General features: G+C 39.3%; 2 non-coding genes across 2 annotated transcripts; one reads left to right on the top strand and one right to left on the bottom strand.

Annotated features, from left to right (window-relative positions):
* Positions 1 to 8,078: 8,078 nt before the first annotated feature.
* On the bottom strand, positions 8,079 to 8,186 carry LOC148567744 (small nucleolar RNA R71). The gene has a single exon (XR_015881608.1). It is a non-coding gene; the product is annotated as a small nucleolar RNA R71 (small nucleolar RNA).
* An 8,712-nt stretch (positions 8,187 to 16,898) lies between these two features.
* LOC148567743 (small nucleolar RNA R71) lies at positions 16,899 to 17,006 on the top strand. The gene has a single exon (XR_015882284.1). It is a non-coding gene; the product is annotated as a small nucleolar RNA R71 (small nucleolar RNA).
* Positions 17,007 to 18,731: the final 1,725 nt, after the last annotated feature.

Raw genomic sequence — 18,731 nt, 5'->3', positions numbered from 1 at the left:
TCGGATATATAGATTAAAACAAAGTAAAGAACACCAGAATAAATAAGAAGGGCGGAACTCACAGGAATAAAAATTATGGTTTGAATATAACCATACAATTAAGCTCAAAACTCACAGGCTGTGTGTTCTCTAGCTCAAAAATCATTTATCAGTTATGTATGTCATGCAGGTTTAGTTAAAAATTCCCATTATTCTCAATGTAAAACTTAAGGTGGCTTTAAAGTTCTAGTGTTTCTCCTTGATGAAATGTTGTTAACTAACTAACATGTAATACTATATATACAAGGTGTGTGGATTGTTTCTATTATGTTCAAGTCCTTAGTTTACTTCTTTTTATATTTTTCAATATAAACTAAGCTATCTTATGCTAAAAAGGGTAAACTATACTAATTAATCCACAATTTCTATAACTAATAAATTAGAATTGCAACTAAACTAAATGGCTAAAATATGAACTAAAGTGCAAAATGCAGAGATGGAGTAAAAATACATCAAAGTAGCAATATATAAGTACTGAGAAAATAAAAATAAAAAGAAAAATACAGAAAAGTAGCAAAATAAATAAAAAGAGTATGTAGTGGTTCACCAAAAAAAAAAACGCCAGAGATGGCGACCTCCCCACACTTAAAATGAAGCATCGTCCCTGATGCTCACTCAAGCAGGGTGTGAAGGGGTGTCATCACTGGAAGGACGGGTAGCTAGAGTCTCTGTGGTGGTGGTCTGAGGAGCTGCCTGCTGTATAGGAGGTGCTGACTGGATAGGGATCTCGTTGTCTACCGCCTGAATCTGATGCGGGATCTCCTGCTGGTGTGCTGCCTGCTGGGTGCCTGCCTGCTCTGCCTCCTGCTGTGGATGAGTCGCAGTCTCGGGCGCATCCGCCTCCTCCTCAGATGCCTCGAATGGTGTGTCAGGCTCGGAGTGGATGTCGCCAGATCGTATCATCAGCTTCAGGTGCTCATAGCGTCGCTTGTTGCGACGCTCCATCTGGTCAAGCTGTCAAAACAGGTGGTGCACTAGATGATAGACGGGCTCTGGGGCAGGTGGAGGTGTAGTGGTGGTGGCAGGGCTAGCTGGGGCAGCTGTAGAGGAAGAGGGGCCGGCAGATGGTGTGGCTGTGGCACCAGGAGCAGTGAGGAAAGGAGGTCTGTAGCCCAAAGCCAGAAAGTTCCTGCTGTGAGGGATAATCTTCTTGCATTCTGTAGCAGGTGGCTTCTCATCAGCATCTTCCCAAGGCACGCCAGCTCGACGGCCTAGCCGTGTAACCAGATAAGGAAAGGGAAGAGTGCCTCGGACGTGGACCCTGGCCATGTGGTACCGGATAAAGCGTGGCAGGTACAGGTCCTTACCCTCCATCACACACCATAGGAGGCTGATCATAGCGGCTGGTATCTCAGTCTGGTGAGTACTCGGCATGACAAAATTGCTAAGAATCTGATGCCATAGCCGAGCCTCATCATTCAGGTAAATCCGCTTGATTCCCTTTGGCATGGTGGTGTTCTGACCCATAATCCAAGGAACGGTCGGGTCAAGGGCTATCCGGGCCTTGACTGCATCCCAATCAAATCGCATGAAGCGCATATCCTCCTCAACTTTTTGATAGCCATCCAGCTGATCAGTTTTAGGTAGAAGTTTTAAGACATCTTCAATGGCCTCTTCAGTGACCAGAATCTGCTTTCCTCTAAGGTTCACTGTATCTAGGAAAGTTTTGGAGTAATTGCAGTAGAATTTTCTAACCCAAGATGCATTGACCTCAGTTAGGTTTCTCTCCAAAAAGAGCCAGCCTCTTTGTTTGATTTGATCAGAGGTGTATTGCTGGAGTTCTTCTGGGATCTTCAAAGTCCTCTCCAGGTATAGGTTCCTGGAGGTTGCAAACACCGGATACTTCAGCTCACAGTATCGGTTTGCAAACTTTACTGGATCATTAGCAAGGAGCAGCTGGTCGGCCTTCTCCTGCGGGGTAAAATTTTTCTCCCGCAAGGAGTCATCGTGTGTAATATCCATAATGGACATAGAGGATTCTCCTCTTTTCCATTTGCCAGTAGTAGCCTTTCCTTTTCCTTTTCTCTGGCTGGCAGACATCCTGAAAAACAGAAAACCAGGATATAGTGAAAACAAGAAAACAAATAGGCAAATAATCAAAAGAAACACAAAGTGGCAAAGGAGCAAAAGGATAGGGAAAATAAGTTAAGTAAATGTGCATTAAGGATTGTATAGGAGTTAAAAGTCTGAAAAGAAGAATTCACAATCCAAAATGTGATAGAATTCATGTTAAATAGAAAAATTAACATCATGTCATGGTTAGAATGTTAAAAGAAAGTGAAAGAAAATCAGAAGAGAAGTTTTGAAAGGTTAGGTTGGTTAGAATTGAAAAGGAGTTTAGGAAGTTAACATTAGTGAGTTAGTAAAAAGTGGGTTAAAGTAAGTGGCATAATAAAAATATTCCAAGTAACAAGTATTCACAGTTAGAAGCTATAAGTAACTCATATCCAAATAAGGAAAATAGGTTGATGATGATTTAAATAGATATAGAAATAGCAAAAATTGGAATCAAACATCAAAAATGCAAATTATGAACCAGGAAATCAAAAAGAATAAGAAAGTTTGCCCAGGCATTCATGAATTGTTTTGGTTAAATCTAAGGAAAGCACAGTTGAAAATACCAAAATCAAGACATGAATGGACACATTTTACAGAGATTTGGGCAGCATTCCGGCTAAAATTAGATTGTCCCGGAAAATAAACAACAACAGAATAGTTCATATGAATAAAAAATACAGCTGCAATTACATATAAGGAATAAGAACATGAAAAATCAGAGTAAAGAGCAGCATGAAACAAGAAATTACAGCATATGAACAAAACTAACATCACAGCAACAGCAGAATTGCGAAAATAATGAAACAAGAAACACGAACAGTGCAATTAAACAGACCTAAATCCATTAACCACATCCTAGGCTACCTAACAACCTAAAATCCACTACAACATGCATATCTAACTAGCCTAATGACGAACTTAAACAGAAAAATATGAATTAACTACGAAGGATAGAAGGGTGGCGTTCGTCGAAACCTGGTAGGCGTAAGAAAGAGAGTGGGGGCAGAGAGGTGGCTGGGGATGACGGCGGGGGCGTCCGGCGCGGCGGAAGAGGGTGGCGCAGCGGCGGTGGCTACTGTTTGGAGGAAGGAAGGGAAAGGTAATTGTAATGGGGGAAAGGAGGGGTAATAGGGGAAGGAAGGGGGGCGTGTGGGTGGCGCTAGGCAGTGGTGACGGGGTGGCGGCGGTGGGTGGTGGTCGCGGAGGGGGGCAGTGGCGTTAGGGGGAATGAAGAAGGAAGAAGAAGAAAGAAGGAGGAAGGAGGAAGAGGGGTGGGTGGCGGCGGCGTCTGGGTGGTCGGCGGCGTGATGGTGGTTCGGTGGTGGTGGCTGGTTGGTGGTGGTGTGATTGGAGAAGAAGAGAGGGAAGAGAGGGGTTGGGGGGGCACGACTGGTAGGGTTCGCGTGACTGGGGGGGTTATAAATTTGAATCCACGTGATCGCGTGGGGCACGCAGTCGCGTGGTTGGGCTGAAATGGTGGTTGACGCGATCGCATGAATGGCGCGGTCGCGTGGAGGGCAAAAAGAGTGAATGACGCGATCGCCTGGGGTATGCGATCGCGTCGCTGGAATTTATGCGAAACGCACAGTTTCAGCGTCGTTTCAGCGCAACTCTCTGTCTCCTTTGGGGTGTTTGTTCAATCCATGCGACGCGATCGCATCGCTCACGCTATCGCGTGGGATTGAGGTTGTGCAGGTGACGCGATCGCGTGAGTGACGCGATCGCGTGGGTCATTTGTGCAAAACGCACAATGGCCGCACGATTCTAGCCTAACTTTCTGGACGTTGGATCTTTACGCTGATCTCTAGGGCACGCGGCCGCGTGGATGACGCGGTCACGTGGAAAGTGTTTTTCGTAACTTGACGCGATCGCATGAATGATGCGGTCTGATGAACGGATAATTTATACGCTTTTTGGCATTGTTTTTAGTATGTTTTTAGTAGAATCTAGTTACTTTTAGGGATGTTTTCATTAGTTTTTATGTTAAATTCACATTTCTAGACTTTACTATGAGTTTGTGTGTTTTTCTATGATTTCAGGTATTTTCTGGCTGAAATTGAGGGACTTGAGCAAAAATCAGATTCAGAGGTTGAAGAAGGACTGCTGATGTTGTTGGATTCTGACCTCCCTGCACTCAAAGTTGATTTTCTGGCGCTACAAAACTCACAATGGCGCGCTTTCAATTGCGTTGGAAAGTAGACATCCAGGGCTTTCCAGAAATATATAATAGTCCATACTTTGGCCGCGTTTAGATGACATAAAAGGGTGTTGAACACCAGTTCTACGCTACTGTCTGGAGTTAAACGCCAGAAACACGTCATAAGCCATAGTTGAACGCCAGAAATACGTTATAAACTGGCGTTCAACTCCAAGAATGACCTCTGCACGTGTAACATTCAAGCTCAGCCCAAGCACACACCAAGTGGGCCCCGGAAGTGGATTTATGCATCAATTACTTACTTCTGTAAACCCTAGTAGCTAGTTTATTATAAATAGGACTTTTTACTATTGTATTAGACATCTTTGGAACCATCTTATGATCATATTTTGATCCTGTGATCTTGTTTTGGGGGCTGGCCATTCGGTCAGGCCTGGACCTTTCACTTATGTATTTTTAACGGTAGAGTTTCTACACTCCATAGATTAAGGTGTGGAGCTCTGCTGTTCCTCAAAGATTAATGCAAAGTACTACTATTTTTCTATTCAACTCAACTTATTCCGCTTCTAAGATATTCATTCGCACTTCAACATGAATGTGATGAATGTGACAATCATCATCATTCCCTATGAACGCGTGCCTGACAACCACTTCCGTTCTACCTTAGATTGAATGAGTATCTCTTGGATCTCTTAATCAGAATCTTCGTGGTATAGGCTAGATTGATGGCGGCATTCATGAGAGTCCGAAAAGTCTAAACCTTGTCTGTGGTATTCCAAATAGGACTCTGGGATTGAATGACTGTGACGAACTTCAAACTCGCGAGTGCTGGGCATAGTGACAGACGCAAAAGGAGGGTGAATCCTATTCCAGCATGATCGAGAACCTCAGATGATTAGTCGTGCTGTGACAGAGCATTTGGACCATTTTCACAAGAGGATGGGATGCAGCCATTGACAAGGGTGATGCCTCCAGACGATTAGCCATGCAGTGACAGCGCATCGGACCATTTTCCAGAGAGGATAAAAAGTAGCCATTGACAACGGTGATGTCCTTACATAAAGCCAGCCATGGAAAGGAGTAAGACTGATTGGATGAAGACAGCAGGAAAGCAGAGGTTCAGAGGAACGAAAGCATCTCTATACACTTATCTGAAATTCTCACCAATGATATACATAAGTGTTTCTATCCTTATTTTCTATCTATTTATTATTTATGTTCAAAAACTCCATAACTATTTTATATCCGCCTGACTGAGATTTACAAGATGATCATAGCTTGCTTCATACCAACAATCTCCGTGGGATCGACCCTTACTCACGTAAGGTTTATTACTTGGACGACCCAGTGCACTTGCTAGTTAGTTGTATCGAAGTTGTGAATGAAAAATGATTTATTAAGATGTGCGTACAGAGTTTTTGGCGCCGTTGCCTGAGATCACAATTTCGTGCACCAAGTTTTTGGTACCGTTGCCGGGGATTGTTCAAGTTTGGACAACTGACGGTTCATCTTGTTGCTTAGATTAGGTAATTTTCTTTTTGTTTTATTTTCAAAAATATTTCTTCAAAAATTTTTCAAAAAATTTTCTCCTTTGTTTTCGAAAAAAAAAAATTTTTTTAAATAAATATTTTCAAAAATATATTTTTCTTCAGAATTTTTAAGAATGAATTCTAGTGTTTCATGAAGCATGTTGAAGCCTGACTGGCTGTAAAGCCATGTCTAAATTCGTTTGGACTGAGGCTTCAACTAATCACTTCAATGCATGTAATTCCATACTAAAGCTTGGCTGGCTATTAAGCCATGCCTAACCCTCAGATTGGAGCTTTAGACTAAGATTGTAAGATTCCTGGAATTCATATTAAAAATTTTGGAATCCTTATTTTTATTTTTCAAATAATTTTTGAAAAATACAAAAAAAATTAGAAAATCATAAAAATAAAAAATATTTTGTGTTTCTTGTTTGAGTCTTGAGTCAATTTCAAGTTTGGTATCAATTGCATGTTCATCTTGCATTTTTTCGAAAAATTCATGCATTCATAGTGTTCTTCATGATCTTCAAGTTGTTCTTGGTAAGTCTTCTTGTTTGATCTTGATGTTTTCATGTTTTGTGTCTTTTCTTGTTTTTCATATGCATTCTTGCATTCATAGTGTCTATACATGAAAAATTTTTAAGTTTGGTGTCTTGCATGATTTCTTTGCATTAAAAATTTTTCAAAAATAAGTTCTTGATGTTCATCTTGACATTCAAAGTGTTCTTGGTGTTCATCTTGACATTCATAGCATTCTTGCATGCATTCATTGTTTTGATCCAAAATTTTCATGCATTGAGTCTTTTTCATGTTTTTCCCTCTCATCATTAAAAATTCAAAAATAATAAAAAATAAAAAATATCTTTCCCTTTTTCACTCATAAATTTCGAAAATTTGAGTTGACTTTTTCAAAACTTTTTAAAATCTAGTTGTTTTTATGAGTCAAATCAAATTTTCAATTTAAAAATCTTATCTTTTTCAAAATCTTTTTCAAAAATCAAATCTTTTTCATTTTTCTTATTTATTTTCGAAAATTTTAAAAATATTTTTCAAAAATCTTTTTCTTATCTTTATCTCCTAATTTTTGAAAATAACATCATCAATTAATGTTTTGATTCAAAAATTTCAAGTTTGTTACTTGTTTGTTAAGAAAGATTCAAACTTTGAGTTCTAGAATCATATCTTGTGATTTCTTGTGAATCAAGTCATTAATTGTGATTTTAAAAATCAAATCTTTTTCAAAACTAATTTCAATAATATCTTTTCAAAAATATCTTCTTATCTTATCTTTTTCAAAAATTTGATTTTAAAATATCCTTTCTAACTTCTTATCTTCTTATCTTTTCAAAATTGATTTTCAAATTTGTTTCAACTAACTAACTAACTTTTTGTTTGTTTCTTATCTTTTTTAAAACTACCTAACTAACTCTCTCTCTCTAATTTTCGAAAATATCTTCCCTCTTTTTCAAAATTTCTTTTTAATTAACTAATTATTTTAATTTTTTATTTTAATTTTCGAAAAATTACTAACCTTTTTCAAAAACTATTTTCGAAAATCACTAACTCTTTTTCAAAAATTATTTTCGAAAATCCTTTTTCCCTCTCATCTCCTTCTATTTATTTATTCACATCTCATCTGAACCCTCTCTCTCTGAGTTCAGATTTTCTCTTCTTCTTTTCTTCTACTCACATAAGGGAACCTTTATACTGTGGTAAAAAGGATCCCTATTATTATTATTTTTCTGTTCCTTCTTTTTCATATGAGCAGGAGCAAAGACAAGAACATTCTTGTTGAAGCAGATCCAGAACCTGAAAGGACTCTGAAGAGAAAACTAAGAGAAGCTAAAATACAACAATCCAGAGATAACCTTACAGAAATTTTCGAACAGGAAGAGGAGATGGCAGCCGAAAATAATAATAATGCAAGGAGGATACTTGGTGACTTTATTGCACCTAATTCCAATTTACATGGAAGAAGCATCTCCATTCCTGCCATTGGAGCAAACAATTTTGAGTTGAAACCTCAATTAGTTTCTCTGATGCAGCAGAACTGCAAGTTTCATGGACTTCCATCTGAAGATCCTTTTCAGTTCTTAACTGAATTCTTGCAGATATGTGATACTGTTAAGACTAATGGAGTAGATCCTGAAGTCTACATGCTCATGCTTTTCCCTTTTGCTGTAAGAGACAGAGCTAGAGTATGGTTGGACTCTCAACCTAAGGATAGCCTGAACTCTTGGGATAAGCTGGTCAAGGCTTTCTTAGCCAAGTTTTTTCCTCCTCAAAAGCTGAGTAAGCTTATAGTGGATGTTCAAACCTTCAGACAGAAAGAAGGTGAATCCCTCTATGAAGCTTGGGAGAGATACAAAGAACTGACCAAAAAGTGTCCTTCTGACATGCTTTCAGAATGGACCATCCTGGACATATTCTATGATGGTCTGTCTGAATTAGCTAAAATGTCCTTAGATACCTCTGCAGGTGGATCCATTCACTTAAAGAAAATGCCTGCAGAAGCTCAAGAACTCATTGACATGGTTGCTAATAACCAGTTCATGTACACTTCTGAGAGGAATCCTGTGAGTAATGGGACGCCTCAGAAGAAGGGAGTTCTTGAAATTGATACTCTGAATGCCATATTGGCTCAGAACAAAATATTGACTCAGTAAGTCAATATAGAAGAAATTTGGAGTTTCATGAATGAAACAAGATCCTCCATTAGAAATTTGGAAGTACAAGTGGGCCAACTGAGTAAAAGAGTCACTGAAATCCCTCCTAGTACTCTCCCAAGCAATATAGAAGAAAATCCAAAAGGAGAGTGCAAGGCCATTGATATAACCATCATGGCTGAATCCAAAGAGGGAGGGGAGGACGTGAATCCCAGTGAGGAAGACCTCCTGGGACGCCCAGTGATCAATAAAGAGTTTCCCTTTGAGGAACCAAAGGAATCTGAGGCTCATCTAGAGACCATAGAGATTCCATTAAACCTCTTTATGCCATTCATGAGCTCTGATGAGTATTCCTCTTCTGAAGAGAATGAGGATGTTACTGAGGAGCAAGTTACCAAGTACCTTGGTGCAATCATGAAGCTGAATGCTAAACTATTTGGTATTGAGACTTGGGAAAATAAACCTCCCTTGTTCACCAATGAACTGAGTGATCTGGATCAACTGACATTGCCTCAGAAGAAACAGGATCCAAAAAAGTTCTTAATTTCTTGTACCATAGGCACCATGATCTTTGAAAAGGCTCTGTGTGACCTTGGTTCAGGGATAAACCTCATGCCCCTCTCTGTAATAGAGAAACTGGGAATCTTTGGGGTGCAAGCTACTAAAATCTCATTAGAGATGACAGACAATTCAAGAAAATAGGCTTATGGACAAGTAGAGGACATGTTAGTAAAGGTTGAAGGCCTTTACATCCCTGCTGACTTCATAGTCCTAGATACTGGGAAGGATGAGGATGAATCCATCATCCTTGGAAGACCCTTCCTAGCCACAGCAAGAGCTGTGATTGATGTTGACAGAGGTGAACTAGTCCTTCAATTGAATGAGGACTCCCTTGTGTTTAAAACTCGAGGTCATCCTTCTGTAAACATGGAGAGGAAGCATAAAAATCTTCTCTCAAAACAGAGTCAACCAGAGCCCCCACAGTCAAACTCTAAGTTTGGTGTTGGGAGGCCACAACCAAACTCTAAGTTTGGTGTTGAACTCCCATATCCAAACTCTAAGTTTGGTGTTGGGAAGGCTCAACAATGCTCTGAACATCTGTGAGGCTCCATGAGAGCCCACTGTCAAGCTATTGACATTAAAGAAGCGCTTGTTGGGAGGCAACCCAATTTTTATTTATCTAATTTTATTGTTCTTTCATGTTTTATTAGGTTCATGATCATGTGGAGTCACAAAATAAATATAAAAATTGAAAACGGAATCAAAAACAGCAGAAGAAAAATCACACCCTGGAGGAGGATCTCACTGGCGTTTAAACGCCAGTAAGAAGCATCTGGCTGATGTTCAACGCCAGAACAGAGCATGGTTCTGGCGCTGAACGCCCAAAATGGGCAGCATCTGGGCGTTTGAACGCCATAATTGCACCCTGGAGAAGAGCTGGCGCTGAATGCCCAGAACAAGCATGGTTCTGGCGTTCAACGCCAGAAATGGGCAACAAATGGGCATTCAATGCCCAGAACAAGCACCAATCTGGCGCTGAACACCCATAGTTGTGTGCAAGGGCATTTTGCATGCCCAAATTTGGTGCAAGGTTGTAAATCCTTGAACACCTCAGGATCTGTGGACCCCACAGGATCCCCACCTACCTCACCATCTCTCTTTCCATTCATGGTCATCCCTTCTGTTTTCCATTTACCACTCACATCCATACACCTACCTACCTTTAAAATTCAACATCTCTTTCCCACCCAATCCCACCCATATGGCCGAATACACACATCCCTCCATCTCCTCCATATCTTCTTCTTCTTCCTCTTCTATTCTTTCTTCTTTTGCTAGAGGGCGAGCAACATTCTAAGTTTGGTGTGGTAAAAACATAGCTTTTTTGGTTTTTCCATAACCATTAATGGCACCTAAGTCCAGAGAAACCTCAAGAAAGAGGAAAGGGAAGACAATTGCTTCCACCTCTAAGCCATGGGAGATGGAAAGATTCATCTCACAAGCCCATCACTAAGAAAATGATGGAGCAAACAAGAGAGCACATTCATGGATCTCAACAGGCACATGAAGAAGCTCATCATCAAGAAACCCCTGAGATACCTCAAGGGATGCACTCTCCTCCACAGAATTTTTGGGAGCAAATCAATACCTCCCTAGGAGAATTAAGTTCCAACATGGGACAATTAAGGGTAGAACATCAAGAGCACTCCATCATCCTTCATGAAATTAGAGAAGATCAAAAAAAGCAATGAGGGAGGAGCAACAAAGACAAGGAAGAGACATAGAAGAGCTCAAGGACATCATTGGTTCCTCAAGAAGGAAACACCACCATCACTAAGGTGGACTCATTCCTTGTTCCTACATTCTCTGTTTTTCGTTTTCTTAATGTTAAGTGCTTATCCATGTTTGTGTCTTATTACATGATCATTAGTAGTTAGTAACTATGTCTTAAAGTTATGAATGTTCTATGAATCCATCACCTCTCTTAAATGAAAACTGTTTTAATTCAAAAGAACAAGAAGTACATGAGTTTCGAAGTTATCCTTGAACTTAGTTTAATTATATTGATGTGGTGACAATGCTTCTTGTTTTCTTAATGAATGCTTGAACAGTGCATATGTCTTTTGAAGTTGTTGTTTAAGAATGTTAAATATGTTGGCTCTTGAAAGAATGATGACAAGGAGACATGTTATTTGATAATCTTAAAAATCATAAAAATGATTCTTGAAGCAAGAAAAAGCAGCAAAGAACAAAGCTTGCAGAAAAAAAAAGAAAAAAAATAGCGAAAAAAAATAAAAAGAAAAAGCAAGTAGAAAAAGCCAAAAGCTCTTAAAACCAAGAGGCAAGAGCAAAAATCCAATAACCCTTAAAACCAAAAGGCAAGGTGGTGCACGAAATTGTGATCTCCAGGCTCGAACAATCCCTGGTAATGGCTCCAAAGCTTGGTGCTCTGATCTTAATTCATAATTGTCACAACTTCGATACAACTAACCAGCAAGTGCACTGGGTCGTCCAAGTAATACCTTACGTGAGTAAGGGTCGAATCCCACGGAGATTGTTGGTATGAAGCAAGCTATGGTCACCTTGTAAATCTCAGTCAGGCGGATATAGAATAATCATGGAGTTTTCGAATATTATATAATAAAATAGGGATAGAGATACTTATGTAATTCATTGGTAGGAATTTCAGATAAGCGAATGGAGATGCTTTTCGTTCCTCTGAACCTCTGCTTTCCTGCTATCTTCATCCAATCAGTCTTACTCCTTTCCATGGCTGGCTTTATGTGATACATCACCACTGTCAATGGCTACTTTCGGTCATCTCTCGGGAAAATGATCCAATGCCCTATCACGGCACGGCTAATCGTCTGGAGGGATCACCCTTGCCAATGGCTTCATCTTATCCTCTCAGTGAATAATATGCTCACGCACCCTGTCACGGCACGGCTATTCATCTGTTGGTTCTCGATTATGCTGGAATAGGATTTACTATCCTTTTGCGTCTGTCACTAACGCCCTGCAATCGCGAGTTCGGAGCTCGTCACAGTCATTCAATCATTGAATCCTACTCGGAATACCACAGACAAGGTTTAGACCTTCCGGATTCTCTTGAATGCCGCCATCATTCTAGCTTACGCCACGAAGATTCTGGTTAGGAGATCTAAGAGATATTCATTCTAGCTTATTTAATGTAGAACAGAAGTGTTTGTCAGGCACGCGTTCATAAAGGAGAAGGATGATGAGCGTCACACATAATCATCACCTTCATCACGTTCTTGGGTGCGAATGGATATCTTAGAAGAGAAATAAGAAGAATTGAATAGAAAACAGTAGTACTTTGCATTAATCTTTGAGGAACAGCAGAGCTCCACACCTTAATCTATGGAGTGTAGAAACTCTACCGTATGAAAATACATAAGTGAAGGTCCAGGCATGGCCGTGTGGCCAGCCCCTATGGTCTAAGAACAATGCGTTCAAAGATGCCTAATACAATAGTAAAAGGTCCTATTTATAATAAACTAGTCATTAGGGTTTACATGAGTAAGTAATTGATGCATAAATCCACTTCTGGGGCCCACTTGGTGTGTGTTTGGGCTGAGCCTGAGTGTTGCACCTGCAGAGGCCATTTGTGGAGTTGAACGCCAGTTTCTGTGCCAGTTTGGGCGTTCAACTCTGGTTTTGGATCCTTTTCTGGCGCTGGACGCCAGATTTGGGCAGAAGGCTGGCGTTGAACGCCAGTTTACGACGTCCATTCTTGGCCAAAGTATGGACTATTATATATTGCTGGAAAGCCCTGGATGTCTACTTTCCAACGCAATTGGAAGCGCGCCATTTCGAGTTCTGTAGCTCCAGAGAATCCACTTTGAGTGCAGGGAGGTCAGAATCCAACAGCATCAGCAGTCCTTTTTCAACCTCTGAATCTGATTTCTGCTCAAGTCCCTCAATTTCAGCCAGAAAATACCTGAAATCACAGAAAAACACACAAACTCATAGTAAAGTCCAGAAATGTGAATTTAACATAAAAACTAATGAAAACATCCCTAAAAGTAACTAGATCCTACTAAAAACATACTAAAAACAATGTCAAAAAGCGTATAAATTATCCGCTCATCAAAACACCAAACTTAAATTGTTGCTTGTCCCCAAGCAACTGAAAATCAAATAGGATAAAAAGAAGAGAATATACTATAAATTCCAAACTATCAATGAAACAGAGCTTCAATCATATGAGCGGGACTTATAGCTTTTTGCCTCTTGAATAGTTTTGGCATCTCACTCTATCCATTGAGGTTCAGAATGATTGGCATCTATAGGAACTCAGAGTTCAGATAGTGTTATTGATTCTCCTAGTTCAGTATGATGATTCTTGAACACAGCTTCTCTATGAGTCTTGGCCGTGGCCCTAAGCACTTTGTTTTCCAGTGTTACCACCAGATACATAAATGCCACGACACATAATTGGGTGAACCTTTTCAGATTGTGACTCAGCTTTGCTAAAGTCCCCAATTAGAGGTGTCCAGGGTTCTTAAGCACACTCTTCTTTTGCTTTGGACCTTGACTTTAACCGCTCAGTCTCAAGTTTTCACTTGACACCTACACGCCACAAGCACATGGTTAGGGACAGCTTGGTTTAGCCGCTTAGACCAGGATTTTATTCCTTTAGGCCCTCCTATCCACTGATGCTCAAAGCCTTGGGATCCTTTTTATTTGCCCTTGCCTTTTGGTTTTAAGAGTTATTGGCTTTTTCTGCTTGCTTTTTCTTTTTCTTTCTATTTTTTTTCTATTTTTTTTCGCCCTTTTTTTTTTTTCTGCAAGCTTTGTTCTTTGCTGCTTTTTCTTGCTTCAAGAATCATTTTTATGATTTTTCAGATTATCAAATAACATGTCTCCTAGTCATCATTCTTTCAAGAGCCAACATATTTAACATTCTTAAACAACAACTTCAAAAGACATATGCACTGTTCAAGCATTCATTCAGAAAACAAGAAGCATTGTCACCACATCAATATAATTAAACTAAGTTCAAGGATAAATTCGAAACTCATGTACTTCTTGTTCTTTTGAATTAAAATATTTTTCATTTAAGAGAGGTGATGGATTTATAGGACATTCATATCTTTAAGACAAAGTTACTAACTACTAATGATCATGTAATGAAGACACAAACACAGATAAGCACATAACATAGAAAACGAAAAACAGAAGAAATAAGAACAAGGAATGAATCCACCTTAGTAATGGTGGCGTTTCCTTCTTGAGGAACCAATGATGTCCTTGAGCTCTTCTATGTCTCTTCCTTGTCTTTGCTGCTCCTCCTTCATTGCTTTTAGATCTTCTCTAATTTCATGAAGGATGATGGAGTGCTCTTGATGTTCCACCCTTAGTTGCTTCCAATAATTGTGTGGAAGAAAATGTATCCCCTGAGGTATCTCAGGGATCTCTTGATTTGCAGTCAAATGTTCTACCACTGAGCTATAGACCCTTGATGGAAGCTTTTGTCTTCCCTTTCCTCTTTCTAGAGGTTTCTCTGGCCTTAGGTGCCATCAATGGTTATGGAAAAAACAAAAAAGCTATGCTTTTACCACACCAAACTTAGAATGTTGCTCGCCCTCGAGCAAAAGAAGAAAGAATAGAAGAATAAGAAGAAGATATGGAGGAGATGGAGGGAGATGTGTATTCGGCCATATGGGTGGGATTGGGTGGGAAAGAGATGTTGAATTTTGAAGGAAAGTGGGTGTTTGGATGTGAGTGGTACAGAGTTAATAGGGAAGAGTGTTTATTGGGAATAGAGGATGATTGAGAAGAGAGAAGAGAGTGAGTGGAGGTAGGTGGGGATCCTGTGGGGTCCACAGATCCTGAGGTGATCCTGTGAGGTCCACAGATCTTGAGGTGTTAAGGCATTTACATGCACCAATTTAGGCATGCAAAATGCCCTTGCACACAACTCTGGGCGTTCAGCGCCAGGTTGGTGCCCATTTTGGGCGTTCAGCGCCAGGATGCTCCCATTCTGGGCGTTCAGCGCCAGAACTATGCTCTGTTCTGGCGTTTGAACGCCAGACAGATGCTCCTCCAGGGTGTGATTTTTCTTCTGCTGTTTTTGATTCCGTTTTTGAATTTTTTGTTTATTTTGTGACTCCACATGATCATGAACCTAAGAAAACATGAAAAACAATAAAAAATAAGAATTAGATAAACATTGGGTTGCCTCCCAACAAGCGCTTCTTTAATGTCAATAGCTTGACAGTGGGCTCTCATGGAGCCTCACAGATGTGCAGAGCATTGTTGAAACTCTCCAACACCAAACTTAGAGTTTGGATATGGGAGTTCAACACCAAACTTAGAGTTTGGTTGTGGCCTCCCAACACCAAACTTAGAGTTTGACTGTGGGGGCTCTGGTTGACTCTGCTTGGAGAGAAGCTTTTTCTGCTTCCTCCCCATGGTTGCAGAGGGAGATCCTTGAGTTTTGAATACAAGGGAGTTCTCATTCCATTGAAGGACTATTTCACCTCTGTCAACATCAATCACAGTTCTTGCTATAGCCAGGAAAGGTCTTCCTAGGATGATGGATTCATCCTCTTCCTTTCCAGTATCCAGGACTATGAAATCAGTAGGTATGTAAAGGCCCTCAACCTTTACTAATACATCTTCTACTTGTCCATAAGCCTGTCTTCTTGAGCTGTCTGCCATCTCTAGTGAGATTTTAGCAGCTTGCACCCCATAGATTCCCAGTTTCTCTATTACAGAGAGGGGCATGAGGTTTATTCCTGAACCAAGGTCACACAGAGCTTTAAAGATCATGGTGCCTATGGTACAGGGTATTATGAACTTTCCAGGATCCTGTCTCTTCTGAGGCAATGTCAGTTGATCCAGATCACTTAGTTCATTGATGAACAAGGGAGGTTCAACTTCCCAAGCATCAATGCCAAACAATTTGGCATTCAGCTTCATGATTGCACCAAGAAACTTGGCAGTTTGCTCTTCAGTGACATCCTCATTCTCTTTAGAAGAGGAATACTCATCAGAGCTCATGAAGGGCATAAGGAGGTTCAATGGAATCTCTATGGTCTCTAGATGAGCCTCAGAGTCCTTTGGTTCCTCAGAGGGAAGCTCCTTATTGATCACTGGACGTCCCAGGAGGTCTTCCTCCTTGGGATTCACGTCCTCTCCTCTCCTCACAGGTTCGGCCATGGCGCTTATGTCAATGGCCTTGCACTCTCCTTTTGGGTTCTCTTCTGTATTGCTTGGGAGAGTACTAGGAGGGATTTCAGTGATCCTTTTACTCAGCTGGCCCACTTGTGCTTCCAGATTTCTAATGGAAGACCTTATTTCATTCATGAAACTTACAGTGGCCTTAGATAGATCAGAGACTAGATTTGCTAAATTAGAAGCATTTTGTTCAGAGTTCTCTGTCTGTTGCTGAGTTGATGATGGAAAAGGCTTGCTATTGCTAAACCTGTTTCTTCCACCATTATTAAAGCCTTGTTGAGGCTTTTGATCCTTCCATGAGAAATTTGGATGATTTCTCCATGTTGAGTTATAGGTGTTTCCATAAGGTTCACCTAAGTAATTTACCTCTGCTATTGCAGGGTTCTCAGGATCATAGGCCTCTTCTTCAGAAGAAGCCTCTTGAGTACTGTTGGATGCAGCTTGCATTCCATGCAGACTCTGAGAGATCATATTGACTTGCTGAGTCAATATTTTATTCTGAGCCAATATGGCATTCAGAGTATCAACCTCAATAACTCCCTTCTTCATAGGCGTCCCATTGTTCACAGGATTCCTTTCAGAAGTGTACATGAACTGGTTATTAGCAACCATGTCAATGAGTTCTTGAGCTTCTGCAGGTGTTTTCTTTAGGTGAATGGATCCACCTGCAGAGCTATCCAATGACATCTTTGATAACTCAGATAAACCATCATAGAATATATCCAGGATGGTCCATTCTGAAAGCATGTCAGAGGGACACTTTTTGGTCAACTGTTTGTATCTTTCCCAAGCTTCATAGAGGGATTCACCTTCTTTCTGTCTGAAGGTTTGAACATCAGCTCTAAGCTTGCTCAGCTTTTGAGGAGGAAAGTACTTGGCTAAGAAAGCCGTGACCAGCTTATCCCAAGAGTTCAGGCTGTCTTTTGGTTGAGAGTCCAACCATAATCTAGCTCTGTCTCTTACAGCAAAAGGGAAAAGCATGAGCCTGTAGACTTCAGGATCTACTCCATTAGTCTTAACAGTATCACATATATGCAAGAATTCAGTTAAGAACTGAAAAGGATCTTCAGATGGAAGTCCATGAAACTTGCAGTTCTGCTGCATCAGAGAAACTAATTGAGGTTTCAGCTCAAAGTTGTTTGCTCCAATGGCAGGAATGGAGATGCTTCTTCCATGTAAATTGGAATTAGGTGCAGTAAAGTCACCAAGCATCTTCCTTACATTATTATTATTTTCGGCTGCCATCTCCTCTGCCTGTTCGAAAATTTCTGAAAGGTTATCTCTGGATTGTTGTATTTTAGCTTCTCTTAATTTTTTCTTCAGAGTCCTTTCAGGTTCTGGATCTGCTTCCACAAGAATGTTCTTGTCCCTGCTCCTGCTCATATGACAAAGAAGAAGGCACAGAAAAATAATAATAATAACAATAGAGATCCTTTATACCACAGTATAGGGATCCCTTATGTAAGTGGAAGAAGAGGGGGAGACAAAGAATGTAATATAATGGAAGAAACACAACTGTGAGAATGGAAGAGAGGTGAGATGAGATGTTAGGATATGAATGAATAAATAGAATGAGATGGGGGAGGGATAATTTTCGAAAATTATTTTGAAAAAGAGTTAGTGATTTTTGAAAATTGGTTTTTGAAAATTAGTTAGTATTTTTCGAAAATTTTTTGAAATAAAAATAAAAATAAAAAGAATTAGTTAATTAAAAAGAAATTTTTGAAAAAGGGGGAAATATTTTCGAAAATCAGAAAGAGAGAATTAGTTAGGTGGTTTTGAAAAAGTTAAGAAACAAACAAAAAGTTAGTTAGTTAGTTGAAACAAATTTTGAAAAGATAAGAAGTTAGGAGGTTAGAAAAGATATTTTGAAAAGATATTTTTGAAAAAGATAAGATAAGAAGATATTTTTGAAAAGATATGATAGAAATTAGTTTTTGAAAAAGATTTGATTTTTTAAAATCTCAATTAATGACTTGATTCATAAAAAAAATCACAAGATATGATTCTAGAACTTAAAGTTTGAATCTTTCTTAACAAGCAAGTAACAAACTTCAAATTTTTGAATCAAAACATTAATTGATTATGTTATTTTCGAAAAATTGATTTTAAAAATAAGAAAAAGATTTTTGAAAAATATTTTTAGAATTTTCGAAAATAACTAAGATATTTGAAAAAGATTTGATTTTTGAAAAAGATTTTGAAAAAGATAAGATTTTCAAATTGAAAATTTGATTTGACTGATGAGAAACAATTTGATTTTAAAAAATTTTGAAAAATTCAATCCAAATTTTCGAATTTGATGAGAGAAAAAGGGAAAGATATTTTTTTGATTTTTGAAATTTTTTTGAAAAACATGAAAGATATGCAATGCATGAAATTTTTAGATCAAAACAATGAATGCATGCAAGAATGCTATGAATGTCAAGATGAACACCAAGAACACTTTGAATGTCATGATGAACATCAAGAACATATTTTTGAAAAATTTTTAATGCAAAGAAAACATGCAAGACACCAAACTTAGAATTTTTTAATGCTTAGGCACTAAGAATTCAAGAATGCATATGATAA

Source organism: Arachis ipaensis, chromosome B4, assembly GCF_059453495.1.
Source record: "Arachis ipaensis isolate K30076 ecotype BB chromosome B4, ASM5945349v1, whole genome shotgun sequence".
Classification (NCBI taxonomy): domain Eukaryota; kingdom Viridiplantae; phylum Streptophyta; class Magnoliopsida; order Fabales; family Fabaceae; genus Arachis; species Arachis ipaensis.
The sequence above is the reverse complement of the archived record's forward strand: the minus strand, read 5'-3'. Positions and strand labels throughout refer to the sequence as shown.